The 13021-nt window shown below is 45.8% G+C and overlaps 1 protein-coding gene across 1 annotated transcript in view; it reads right to left on the bottom strand.

The window, feature by feature from the left end:
- The window catches only part of KCNJ15 (potassium inwardly rectifying channel subfamily J member 15), a 32465-nt gene extending 27461 nt beyond the window's left edge, over nt 1-5004 (bottom strand). The window contains exon 1 of the mRNA XM_072138758.1: nt 4591-5004. The gene's annotated coding sequence lies outside the window, so the exon portion shown is untranslated. The remainder of the gene's footprint in view (nt 1-4590) is intronic.
- Between the last annotated feature and the right edge of the window lie 8017 nt (nt 5005-13021).

The following is a 13021-nucleotide window of genomic DNA, read 5'->3' as shown; positions in this document are numbered from 1 at the left end:
TATAAGGGTCACGCGTACAGACAGGTACTATGTCCAGGGGGGCCCAGAGGTCAGACCTACATCAGGCCATGTGTACCTACAGATTAGTAGTGAATATGGGCAGTAGTCCGGGACCCAAGTCTTCTAGGGAACCCATGACCACCCAAGCCATGCACCAAATTTAATACATTTTAGGACCTTTGAAGGTCCACCAAAGGTACTGAAACCAGAGATTGAAAGCAGACAGAAGGGTCACATCCTCCATTCCCCAAGAAGCTGATTCTAGTACCAGATGTAGGAAGTGATTCCAGACTTGTAGGGGCCATAATATTCATACACCCCAGAGCCCTTGGTGGTCTTAATCCACCCTTGCTACAGTTCCACCCAAATTCTCAACATTGTGATGAGTTATGTAAGAGAACGACTTCATAATTTGACACTGACTTCTGCTACATCTATATATCACCTGGTGCAGAGAGTTATTACTAACACTTGCAAGACCATAGGAGGGCACCCACCTTCTGGGGACACCTCACCTTTGGTGAAACTATACTTCTATATTAGGGCAGTCCTCTGACATATTCTTAGTATTGGAATTTTAGGATTCCGAAATGTAAAGTTTGGGAAGTGTAGACTGCAGAATATGACTGCAAACTGCAGGAGTGACTGGAGCTCAGCTGCAATACCAGACATATCCTCTGGACAAATGTGGCGCCATTACTGAAACAAAAAAAAAATCCCCTTTTTTAATAATCTTGTAAACCACTTTAAGCTTTATACTATACAACGTGATCTCGTGATTGTAAAAGTGGAAATTCCCTTTAGGTTATAGGGTGATATAGAGATGTGGACACCATCTTTAAGGCCATATACTTCTTATACGAGTAAACACTCTCCTCTGGAGTACAAAAAGATAAAACATCTTACCCATTAGAGGAGAGTCAGGATACCACCATATACCCTAGATGGGGATTCTTACCTACCAAAGACAGGGTATATGGACAATATTCATCTAACGTTGGTCATGGAGCGTTAGGCGGGCCATGCTCAACCAACACATGGGACACAACAGAGGTAGCACAATACCATCGGGGCTCTGGAGGTATATCATGCTGGACAAAACCATCTTTGATTCAAATATAAGGACATAATAATAATAATAATAATAATAATAATAATAATAATAATCTAACATCATATTCCGTAGCTCTTAATAAATCATTGGGCATATCTAAAGCAGAGTGTTGATCACAGCCTTGAAGAACTGTGGTAGCCCCAGTCATTCCTTAGATATAGGCCCATCACATCTTATGTACAGCATCTCGTCAGATGGGTCCCCACGCATCTCGTCAGATGGGTCCCCACGCATCTCGTCAGATGGGTCCCCACGCATCTCGTCAGATGGGTCCCCACGCATCTCGTCAGATGGGTCCCCACGCATCTCGTCAGATGGGTCCCCACGCATCTCGTCAGATGGGTCCCCACGCATCTCGTCAGATGGGTCCCCACGCATCTCGTCAGATGGGTCCCCACGCATCTCGTCAGATGGGTCCCCACGCATCTAGTCAGATGGGTCCCTATGCATCTAGTCAGATGGGTCCCTTCTTTACAAAAATTTGAGATGTTCCAGATCCAACTATCCTTGGTCATTATTGATTCAGGAACCCTAGTTGATGACTTTTTGAAGGCCACATCTACAGTAGCTTCCACCTGGACATTCCTTACAGAAAAAGCGAAAAAATAGAGTAACTATATGCACCATTTCCAAACCTTACATCTGCTGTGTATACCCATGGAGAGGAGAAGATGATTGGTGATGTAAATCTACACAGAGCTTAGTCTCTACACTAAGAGACAATAAACCACAAGATTGGTCACCAAGCCTGAGGTCACATCAACAGACACAAAGAAGATGGTAGGGGAGACTTAGCAAGATTGGAAATAGTGTGAATATGAGGGGTGGACTGGTGGCATATGTCGAGGATATAGTCCCTCAACTCTATGTACTCTCCCAGGGAAGCCTGAGGACGTAATAAGCCTTGTAGATAACATGTTCCAGCCGTCTCGTTGTCTCTTCCTGTGAAAGTAGTATATCGATTCAGGTTAAGCCGGATCCAGCCATGTCTGACCTCGTTGCTCAAGCGTCATGATAATAATCATCCAATGTTAACTTTGAGATCAGAGCTCAAAGCTGGGAATTAGCAGAGCTCTGAGCAAAAACCTGGGACAACAACTTCTATCACATCTCCACGTGGAGCGTCCATACAAAGTAAATAGTGTCGTGGTCTATCAGATCCAAAGCTGGAGATATACTTTAGATACTTTGGCCTCCGTCTGTCCTTCATGGATATGCACTTTTGTTTCGGCAGAGAGTGCATGTATTCTAAATGGGAGCACAATGATCTACCAGTCTTATCTCGGCTAAAATATCGGGGATCGGGCAAGTCAAAATCCTCAGGAGAAAAGTTCTGGAGATCCCAATGATTGGTCAATTTCAGCAGGTTTGTCCAACATTAATCAAACATGTGTACCAGTGTGAAGAGGACTCCTTGCTTGTTGGTAAAGGCTCCACTGAATCTAACTTTTTACTCTAGTGATTACCAAGCAATCAGTGTTTTTAGGTGGGCTCTTTACGGTCAGTTGGGTGGTCCTAGATGATAGACCCTCTAGCACCACCCACATGACAATAGAGAAGCTAATTAGCATATATGCCCAATGTAATGCTACTGGTCACTGGAGAAAGGTAGGGGCTAGAGAAAAAAATCCAACTGCCTTGGAACCAGTGGAACGACACCTATCAAAGGAGGAAAAGAGTTGGTGGAGGGGGTGAAAGCTACACTTGAAGGCTTCGGGTACATGTCGACTCCATTTATGTTTATTAGTAAAGGAATCACAGGGAGAGATTATTGGTCACATATAGGAAGCACAACCCGCTCAAGCCTTAGTCAACCACCACAACATATCTCCAACTTGGGCCTCTCCACTTATGGTCCAAAGCTTGGAGTAGAAGTCTCACCACATTCCCAGACCTACAGCTTTCACATCCCATCCCTATATATTAAGCTAGAATTTTTAATTTTTTTTTTTTATCAAAGTGGTTAAAAGAAAAGAAGAAAGCAATGTCATAAAATGCTAAATGCAGATAGCAATCAGGTAAGGAGCAGGACAAAGTCTACGACCTGAGGATGAGCCTCGCGAGCTGATTAGGATGTTTACATTCCTCCTCCCCGTTCTCTGGCTATTCCTAAGGATTATTTATTTTTCCCACTCTCAGGGGGTCTATTGATGGGGGCAATTGTGTGACTTTAAGATAAAAATTTCCCACTACTTAAATGGGAAATTTTGGGGGTTATACAAGATATAAAGATTATTGTTACGTGTACCTGTCCGAGGATCCTTCAAATTAATAATCTACCATATTAAAATTTTTGGTAAGAAAAAGATTTACGGCCTCATCGTCCGATTTCCAGTTGGTCGGACATTGTAATTCGGTCGTTTTTGCTTCTTATTTTTGTAATTTTAATTGGTCCCAAATTTTTAGCCATTAACCAGGTGTCTATGGACATGTCACAAAAACTTTTGGGGTGACAGTAGATAATAAACAATTTCCACCCTCCGCCCCCTCGCAGCTATCTAGGAAGAGGAGATATGAGAAGCTGTTGACAGAGGCTACTTTCTCCGTCCCGGCTTTCTGTCTCTGCCCCTGACACTTATAGAGCAAAGTGTTGACCCCAAGGGGTCGGAAAACTTCTATTTTTGACTTGTAGACTATTTTGGAGTGGTGACCCCCGTGGGGATATATTATGGGGGTTACCTGCAGTTACACCTAAGTTGTCAGATTCTTGAACTCTAGTACGTTTGTCTTCTGCAAAGTCATCACAGTCCTTGCAAAATCCATTTATAGCAGCTGTTGTGCCGTAACAGTGTGTCAGGATGTGGTCAAAAAGGAGAAGGAAACCGATCTCCAGCAAGAATCACTGATAACCCGATCAACCCGAATTCTCAGTGAACGGCGGGTAATGTTGTCGTAACCGGGTTGAGTTTATTAACACGAGTCCGTTTTTGTTGCTTTTCTTTTTGGCCACAATTTTTTATAGTAAAAACTCAACAATAAGTTTGTAAAGACTCTACTTTTAGAGAGTTTTTGCCTAAACATCTGACAGCTTTAGTGTAAACATGGTATAATCTTACAGCTTCCGCAACTTTCCAGGTTTTCCAGGGTTCCTGAAAGGCACCTGCAGTAGTACGTATATTCTTGCCTGTCCGGACTCTAGGAAAGTTTGGTTACAATTGGCGTTTTCAGGCAGCATTCTTATCCCTTTATCATCACATTTATTACTATACTACAATAATGTAGCAAGACAAAGGGTCCGTAGCCAAGTATAATCTATGAATTCCTATGCGCGCGCATAGTTGAGCTGAGTTTGTCGCTCTCGCGTTTCACCCGTACATTTCCAAGACAATCCACCTCAAAAGAGTTAAATGACAAACCCAGCTCTGCTACATCTGCAGCTTTACTCCACTTTTCGCTCACTTTTGCAAAGTTGTCTTAACTTTGTGTACATAGGGTTCAGCGATGATCATCTAAGAGCCCAGAAGGAAGCTCCTTACCTGAGAGAGTGCAGTGTACACAGTCCTTGAAGGAACTTAAGCCATGTCTTCAGGAACAACTTCCAAGTAAACACATCTCACGCAGACACCCAGGAACAAGTCGGCTCAAGCCTGAGGAGTCCTCCAGCACCTGAGACTATGGAGCGGAGGAATCTGAGAAGACGGCCAGTGATGTCAGCAGCATGTCTTAAAGGAAATCTCCAGTCCGGCACATACGCTCTGGCATGAGGCTGCCACACTCTCTCCAGCCAGACACACACCTGACTTAAAGGAAATAGTCAGACTTGCAAGGAATGTGGGTGATCTTGGCTTGGAAGAAGCCACCCTTTCCTTGCCAGGCTAGTCCCAGGGTTTTGCAGGTTAATGAGTGGCTAGGCGGACACAAGGAATGAGAGGAGTCACACCTCCTAACAGCTGAAGTTTGGCAATCCGGGGAGAGGACTACATTTGCAGAAGTTTGCAAAGCTTTCTCTATCTCTATGTACATTTTTACAGAAGTTATTAAAGTTACAAGAACATTTTTACAGGGAGGAGGGGTCCCAAGTGAGAAATTAAAAGAGGGCACTGAGCTGTATGAAAACTGTGGGCCCCCACTAGCCTAACATTTTATCGTTTGCTATTTACTGCCTAGAAACGGTACCAGAACCACCAAAGAAAGGAGAGGTCTATTCTGTCAGCTTTCAGTTCTGTGATATAAGGACCTTTAAAGGTCCTGGAAAGGGATCTAGCATGTATGAGGATTTTAGGTCTAGATGACCCTCTTTTTAGTATCCCTACAAGAAGGACGTGCACTCTCCTGGTGGTGTCAGGAAGGAGGTGCACTCTCCTGGTGGTGTCAGGAAGGAGGTGTACTCTGATGGTGGTGTCAGGAAGGTGGTGCACTCTGATGGTGGTGTCAGGAAGGAGGTGCACTCTGATGGTACTGTCAGGAAGGAGGTGCACTCTGATGGTGGTGTCAGGAAGGAGGTGCACTCTGATGGTACTGTCAGGAAGGAGGTGCACTCTGATGGTGGTGTCAGGAAGGAGGTGCACTCTGATGGTACTGTCAGGAAGGAGGTGCACTCTCCTGGTGGTGTCAGGAAGGAGGTGCACTCTGATGGTACTGTCAGGAAGGAGGTGCACTCTCCTGGTGGTGTCAGGAAGGAGGTGCACTCTGATGGTGGTGTCAGGAAGGAGGTGCACTCTGATGGTACTGTCAGGAAGGAGGTGCACTCTGATGGTGGTGTCAGGAAGGAGGTGCACTCTCATAGTGGTGTCAGGAAGGAGGTGCATTCTCCTGGTGGTGTCAGGAAGGAGATGCACTCTGATGGTACTGTCAGGAAGGAGGTGCACTCTCCTGGTGGTGTCAGGAAGGAGATGCACTCTGATGGTACTGTCAGGAAGGAGGTGCACTCTCCTGGTGGTGTCAGGAAGGAGGTGCACTCTGATGGTACTGTCAGGAAGGAGGTGCACTCTCATAGTGGTGTCAGGAAGGAGGTGCACTCTCATAGTGGTGTCAGGAAGGAGGTGCATTCTCCTAGTGGTGTCAGGAAGGAGGTGCATTCTCCTAGTGGTGTCAGGAAGGAGGTGCACTCTCCTAGTGGTGTCAGGAAGGAGGTGCACTCTCCTAGTGGTGTCAGGAAGAAGGTGCACTCTCCTGGTGGTGTCAGGAAGGAGATGCACTCTGATGGTACTGTCAGGAAGGAGGTGCACTCTCCTGGTGGTGTCAGGAAGAAGGTGCACTCTGACAGTGGTGTCAGGAAGGAGGTGCACTCCCCTGGTGGTGTCAGGAAGGAGGTGCACTACCCTGGTGGTGTCAGAAAGAGGTGGTCTCTGGTATTGGTGTCAGGAAGGAGGTGCACTCTCCTAGTGGTGTCAAGAAGGAGGTGCACTCTCCTAGTGGTGTCAGGAAGGAGGTGCACTCTCCTAGTGGTGTCAGGAAGGAGGTGCACTCTCCTAGTGGTGTCAGGAAGGAGGTGCACTCTCCTAGTGGTGTCAGGAAGGAGGTGCACTCTCCTAGTGGTGTCAGGAAGGAGGTGCACTCTCCTAGTGGTGTCAGGAAGGAGGTGCACTCTGATGGTATTGTCAGGAATGAGGTGCACTCTGATGGCGCTGTCAGGAAGGAGGTGCACTCTCCTGGTGGTGTCAGAAACGAGGTGCACTCTATTGGTGCTTTCAGGAAGGAGGTGCACTCTCCTAGTGGTGTCAGGAAGGAGGTGCACTTTCACAATGCTGTCAGGAAGGAGGTGCACTCTCACGATGCTGTCAGGGAGGAGGTGCACTCTCACGATGCTGTCAGGAAGGAGGTGCACTCAGATGGTGTTGTTCTCAGGAGATATAATGTGCCCATATAATGAGCAGCTTATTCATTTCCACCTATTGATGACACATGTACTCTCGGCTGTGCCAGGTGTGCACATCTATGAGTTTAGAAAGCTAAAGACACAGGGAGGGAGGTTTTTGTTTACTGATAATTTTTGAGTATTATGAGGGAGAGTTTACAGGAACCTGAAACTGAAGGGGGATTTTCAGTCTAGACCAAAAACTTACATACAGAACTATTTAAAAAATGTAGAAAATTTTTTGCATGGAAAATTCACAGCGCTGCGGGATAGGTCGTGCATTTCAAGTTTGGTTGTCAACAACTTAAAGAAATATAAAGAAACTATAATTGGTTCGTTAAAAATAACGAGCAGGTCTCCTGGTATAGCGCTATTATTGCAGCTCCACAGTCTTCCAGTTCTCTCCGTACATCGCAGATTTCCTATACTGTGGTTCCTCAGACCCTCCTTCCATGAACCCCTAGGAAATAGACCATGTAGCACCCATATTTGTTTTGTCTTTTGCTAGTTCTGTGGGATCAAGATTTGGTTAACGCCCTGGCCCACCAGAGGATCCGCTGATACAGAACTTATACAGTACGTCCATTTCCCTCAACCTGACATGGAGATGGTGGAAAACCTTCTCAATTCTAAAGGTTAATAACATATGTCCCGTTCTATGGAAAGGTAATTCATTGTTACCAGTTTCCTGAATTTTCTAGGACTGTCCCCAAATTTCGAACCCACATCTGACAAATTTGAGGCTCAGGTGTAGGGTTTATGACCCCCTTCTCAACAGTTTAGGGTTTTAGACATGGTGGTCCATCACCTGTATGGGTTATCCATTGTGTGAACGCAAGAAGGAGGGACCTAAAGCAAATCTGTGCAGCCAGGAGAGGCAGTCCCCTGTACAGAAATCATAACTTTGTGTTGTCACTTCTAGACATGAAGTCATTTTAATTTAAATTGTGACCAAGTCTAGAGGAACAGTGAACGAGGAACAATAACTCAATTAGGATCTCCATCATTTTATTAAACAAGTGTCACTTATATTGGAGGTAAATTACATAGATTATCATACCTTTATTTATATAGCGCACACAGATTACGCAGCGCTGCACAGAGTTTGCCACATCAGTCCCTGTCCCCCATGGGGCTCACAATCTAATCACCCTACCAGTATGTTTTGGAGTGTGGGAGGACACCGGAGAACCCGGAGGAAACCCACGAAACACGGAGAGAACATACAAACTCTACGCAGGTGTTGACCTGGGTGGAACTTGAACCTAGGATGCCAGCGCTGCAAGGCTGTAGTGTCAACCACTGAGCCGCCCTTATATTTTTTCTGGAAAGTGTAATACCTCATTTCTCCAGTGGTGGCACTGCAGGGAAATAGTCACCTTTGTGCAGGGTTCCTCTACAGATCACAAGTGATCGCTGGGATTCATAGTAGCTTTATTTGTAGGATCTGTTTCTTATTAGATGGGGGTGTCCGAACTCCAAGCTTATAGGAAATATATTGTGTAATGGTAGGTATATACTGCTGGAGTCACCCTGTGTCCCCGGTGACTGTATACGGTAATACCGGACTGTCCGCCACATTGTTATGAGAGCAAAATAAGTGAATTATGCCAAAATCTGTGTTGATCTGGTAACCGAATGCTGAGCAGTGTTTATGTAAGAGACTGTCTGTGATAAGACTGTTTGTATAACCTTGTAATATACACCTCGTGCTGCCATGTCTGCTCGTTCCCATAGTACAGGATGATTATACACCAGACACCGCACACAATGGGGGTCATTTACTAAGGGCCCGATTCGCGTTTTCCCGACGTGTTACCCGAATATTTCCGATTTGCGCCGCTTGTACATGAATTGCCCCGGGTTTTTGGCGCACGCGATCGGAATTTGGCGCATCGGCGCCGGCATGCGCGCGACGGAAATCGGGGGGCGTGGCCGAACGAAAACCCGACGTATTCGGAAAAACCGCCGCATTTAAAAAAAAAATTGTGTCGCGAAAATTTCACTCACCTTCATCCTGGGTAGGCCGGTGAATTTCGAGGCATTCCAGCGGATTTCAGCGCAGCAGCGCCACCTGGTGGACGGCGGAGGAACTGCATTGATGAATCCCGGCCGGACCCGAATCCAGCGCAGAGAACGCGCCGCTGGATCGCGAACGGACCAGGTAAGTAAATGTGCCCCAATATATCCCACCTCGGATAACAGGCCGGACAATCCAGAGGGACATCACGTTTCCACCAGCAGGGGGCAGCATTTATTATCAGCTGTTATCGGGAACTTTTTTAAAAAACTTCAACAAACTTAGTCGCCGCTTTGCTGATTCCGTTGTACTTGGAATTTTTGCTCTAGGCCGCCCCGTTCCTGAGTAATCAATGTCATCAGTTTTGGAACCTTATATGCTAATGTTGTTCTCTAGTGTCAAGTGGGCGGTACTAGGAATTCTAGGTCGCCCACCTGACATTAGAGTCTGATTACATTTTGGATGAAAGTGATATCGTCACTGGTGGGAAGCAAGAGAAAATATCCCAAATGTGAACAGTTGGCGATCATGGGTCCTAGTTAAAGGGAATGTTGGTGAGTTTTGGAGAGATATTTTCATAGTGAGACCACCCCTTTAAATTGTCTTTTGTTCAGTGCTTCCACACGTTCCACTCTCATATATGGCTGGGATGTGTCATTTTCCTTTTCTATATAGATTATGATTGTATAGTACAAATGTAGTGACCCTTTAATATGACCCATCTACTGGTGTTGAATATCAGATTGGGGAGGGTCCGACACCCAGCTGTGTTCACATCACTCTATAGAGCTCTATTACCTCTCCCCAGGCCTGTGATGTCATGTCCAACCATCCATCACATGACCTGTTTGTGGCTCTTCCCCCTTTAAGGGAATGCAATACCAAATTCCACCACTGTGCATTGTACGGCGCTGTCCTCGTGAAGGAGTACTGCAATAGTATCTCTTTAAATATCTGGGGTTTCAGTGATCAAATAATTGATCAACAAAATGAAAACTTGCCATTGCTCCATATAAGTTTTTGGAATCTTCTCCAAAGTTCATCATTCCAGAGAGGAATTCCAGCTGATGTGTGACATGAGCGGTGTCTGGTCTCCCGGTCTCATGTTACAGGTCTGGGTGATGGCACCAGCATGCTCCCGGCTATCCTCCATTCCTTCCATCATCCAGTGACCCCATCAATCAGCGCGATCGACTCCTCTTGTCAAAACCATAAGCAGTTTGCAGGAATAACCACGGACACAGACATTTCCAGGGAATTTTTCCTCCTCTCTACTAACACCCAGAACCTAACTTTTAAGTAGTGATCCATCTCCCTGTCACAGTATGACCCCCTCTATACGTCCCCAGCTTCCGGGATCCTGCGGGACAGTCCCCGACTTCATACTGTGTCCTGGTACATCCTGCAGAAGGTGATAGAGTTGAATACAGGATAATGCAGAGAGACGTCAGCTCCGTGTGACATCATCACATCCCGCCTGCCGGATTCAGAGGAGAACACAGCAGGGGAGGAGCAGAGGACTGCAGCGGGGGATTAGGGGGAGGTGAGTATCTGTGTGTGATTTTTTTTATTTTATTGAGCAACAACAAGGAAAGGATAAAGTGAGGGGCCACAATATGAGGGGGAGCTGCTGGGGTAAGTTACAATTTACGGGGGAGCTGATGAGAGGCATAATATGTGGGGGAGCTGCCGGGAGGGGGCCATAATATGTGGGGGAGTTACTGGGAGAAGGGCACAATACAAGGGGGAGTGAGAATATGAGGGAGAGCTGTGGGGACACAATGTGAGGGGGCACGTGAGGTACTAAGAGGTGAACTATACTGTGTGGGATTGAGTAAGGTGGGGAAAAGGCACGGCTTAGGGCAAAATAAATTGTGGTCCCCAATTATTGTGCCCCCCAGCAGCTCCTCATTGTACCCCCAGCAGTTCTCCACATATTATGTCCCCCAGCAGCCCCCCCCCCCCCCTCGTTACACTCGTTTCTCCCTTGCTGCGCCTGGTGCAACTTATTTCTGAAGTGTCGGTGCCACGATATCGGTGGTTTTTTTTTCGACACTGTTCTTTTTTTGGGCACAACATTTTTGAGCAGCTTGTGAATCGGACACTTTTCCGGCGCATCTAGTTTTCCTACTCATTTTCTGGCGCAATTTTTGGCTGGTGTACAGAGTTCTATTTTACCTTCATGAATGGGGAGACAGTCCTTAACCTTTTTGTTCACGCACCAGATCATTAACCCCTTGCGCCACCCCACTGAAAATTATAGCACGCTTCCTGCACCCCAAAATTGATAAATACCTACCGCTGTGCTTGTACAGAGAAAACGTATGCTGACAATGTACTCTAAGCAGCTATTCCCAACCACTCTCACATGCACATGTATGCTCGGCATGACTGAGCTTGCATGTGCTCTTAACAGAGATAGGGGAATCCTCTGATATTAGTTTATAGCTTGTTCTCAGTTGTTCAGAGGCGGCTTTCTTCCAGCACAGCAGCTCCTCTCCAGACCATCGGGCAGGGGTGCCGCTGTTTTGACAGAAAGCAGCCATGTTTTTCAAATTAGGGACAACCCCTTTAAATACGCTAATATGCTAATACTCTGCCACCATTGTAAATACATTACTATGTGTGAAGCCCTAAGTTTGTGCCCCCCTCCCCACTTTATTATTGTATTAGAGGGACATTTGGGAATCTCTTTTACTCGGAGATCCTAAACTGTGAGCACATCCTGAGGTCATTTTGCATACAATCCCTCACCTGTAAGACCCTCCTATAGAGCAGGTGTGTAAATACCTGGGGGACAATAGCTCGGGGGGCTCTGTACACTGACACAATGTAACAAAATACTGAATGTCACTCGGTAGTCATAATCCAGTGGTAATGATACTGACAAACTCCCACGCCTCCCCACCATGACCCCTCAATATGGGTGACCTCTATGACCGGACCCTCACTCTACTTCTTCTATACCTTCCGCTTGAATCCCATAGGCGTCAGGACCATTTCAATGTCTCAAAACACAGATCCAATCCATTCCCTTCTCCATCCCACAATCAACGCCTTCTACCATAGACAGTGAATGGAGCGGCAGGGCACGTGCGCCGTTCTCCGGATGACTGGGGGTCCCGGCAGTCGGACCCTCACAAGTCACCTTATTATCCTTTATCCTGTTCTCTTAAAAACTTCAAACAAACTCAGATTTTTTTTTTTGTGTCTGCACCACAGGAATCAGGGTGGAAATGAGACTAAACACACCTTATCGGCCCACAGACTATATTGGGACTTACTTGGGATGTGAAATCTACTTTACTTGGTCACCCTTCCCCTTTTTCCCCAACTTTCTCCGGTTCCTGGTGCAGGTAAGGACATTAACCACCAGGATGAAGGATTGTAAACCTAGCACACTGACATACTGATGTGTGACCCTCTGGCAGGATCCGCTCTTCCTTTAGCTTCCTATGCCCTTAGTTTTAAGAAAATAAGGTTTGAAGAATTATGCAAATTAGCCTGATGGGCTCCAGGCTCCATTAACGCCTATGGAGCCCTGAGCCCCTCAGCCTAATTTGCATAATTTTTAAAGCCTTTTCTTTCTTAAAAACATGGGCATAGGAAGCTTAAAGAAGAGCATGCGGCACAAGTCATGATGACATCTCCCTCCCATGGGTCGGTAAATTCAAAGTGCGTTTTCTTCTCAAACTTTGCTCCTTAGGGCTCATTCACAAAGACGTCCATTGCGCTTCTGCATTTTTTGTCAGTACTGTATAATTTTTTCATATGGTTTGCTAAATTTAAACATGATTCACCGACATCATTTGTGGAAAGTAACAGACGCACACAAGTCATCCATGTGACATCCGTTTTTTTGTTGTGGTCCCACTGGGGGGGGGGGGGTATTTATTTATGGTCTTGATACAATTTTATTCTGTAAAAATGTTGCAAAAAAAGACGCATCTACAAGAATGATTTCAATGGTAGATACCTGCCAGATCATCACAGAATGGCTGTGATGATCCAAATAATCCAAATAATATAATACTAATGGGAACAGATTCTGCTATTATTATACATTATAATATTCCAATATTATTTGGGC

Source organism: Engystomops pustulosus, chromosome 2 (assembly GCF_040894005.1).
Source record: "Engystomops pustulosus chromosome 2, aEngPut4.maternal, whole genome shotgun sequence".
Lineage (NCBI taxonomy): Eukaryota > Metazoa > Chordata > Amphibia > Anura > Leptodactylidae > Engystomops > Engystomops pustulosus.
The sequence above is the reverse complement of the archived record's forward strand: the minus strand, read 5'-3'. Positions and strand labels throughout refer to the sequence as shown.